This window comes from Octopus bimaculoides, chromosome 26 (assembly GCF_001194135.2).
Source record: "Octopus bimaculoides isolate UCB-OBI-ISO-001 chromosome 26, ASM119413v2, whole genome shotgun sequence".
NCBI classification, from domain to species: Eukaryota; Metazoa; Mollusca; class Cephalopoda; order Octopoda; family Octopodidae; genus Octopus; species Octopus bimaculoides.
In genome coordinates, this window is record NC_069006.1 from 2095656 (window position 1) to 2097015 (window position 1360).

At 38.2% G+C, this 1360-nt stretch overlaps 1 non-coding gene across 1 annotated transcript; it reads right to left on the reverse strand.

Moving 5' to 3' along the window:
- Nucleotides 1–951: 951 nt before the first annotated feature.
- On the reverse strand, nucleotides 952–1024 carry Trnat-ugu (transfer RNA threonine (anticodon UGU)). The gene has a single exon. It is a non-coding gene; the product is annotated as a tRNA-Thr (tRNA).
- Nucleotides 1025–1360: the final 336 nt, after the last annotated feature.

Genomic DNA, 1360 nt, shown 5'->3' on the forward strand with positions numbered 1-1360 from the left:
ATATATATATATATATATATATACATATATACCTCCCTTTTTCACTCTCCTGTCTTAGAAAGAACTTTTCCCCCACCACCTCCTTTTCCGGTCCTTTCACAATGTAACCTCGTGGGCATCGATGCCATTTTCCTTTTCCTCCGTTTTTCCATTCTCCGAACTTTCTGTCTTTCCGACGAAGGGCTCCGCCCGAAACGTCATACTCTCACTCCTTCCTTTCCCGAGCGTCCAATAACACTATCCATATCACGTCCTCACTTTGTTGTTTCTTTTGTTATTGTTTTTTGTGCTTTTTTGAACTTATATATATATACATATATATATATATAAATGTATATATAAATGAATATATATGTATATATGTGTGTGTGTGTGTCTGTGTTTGTCTCTACCACCACCACTGCTTCACAATCGGTGTTGGTGTGTTTATATCCCCGTAACTTAGCAGTTCCGCAAAAGAGACCAATAGAATAAGTCCTAGGCTTACAAAGGATAAGTCCTGGGATCAATTTTTTTCGACTAAAGGCGGTGCTCCAGCATGATCACAGCCAAATAACTGAAACAAGTAAAAGAGTAAAAGAGTATATATATACATATGCATGCATACACACACATGTATAGACATCATGTATTTGTGAGTGCATCATAAGTGCATTGCATATAACCTTCACTCCTTGAGTCACTTATTTATATATCTTGCAACTGTTTAATGTTTGTATAATACTCTTATGTATTGAGTCCATGTCTAGGGCAAACTAATTATCATAATTTATTTACATTCCTATGTACAAAATTTTAATGGATTAAATTTTGCCAATGGAGACTAGCTCTAGTTTCTTTGGATTAATTTACAAGTACGACTTTCCTTGTCTTCAGCAGAAATACTCCAAACAAACACTTGGTTCATCTTTATTATAAGCTGTTAAATATAGCAAAAAAAAAAAGTTATGCAGCCCCCAGTGAGAATTGAACTCACGACCCCTGGTTTACAAGACCAGTGCTCTAACCTCTGAGCTATGGAGGCTCACACTACCAGACAGCATTTATAGTGCTATATAAATCTTTTTCTTTTTATCTATTTATGTGAGGATCACATATTCACCATGTGTTGTGTATTGATAGTTAATGTGTATGTGTGTGTGTGTGTGTTCGTGTGTGCGTGTGTTTCTGTGTACATGTCTGTGTGTCACCACAGATTCAGGGTGGTGACACTTTGGTTAGAATGGCAAATGAATCAATCAGCTGTTTGACAGGGCACACCCTTAGCTTTCTCAAGTGGTAGCCCTAACCTTCAACACCACCACCGTCACCACCACCGTCACCACCACCGTCACCACCACCGTCACCACCACCGTCACCA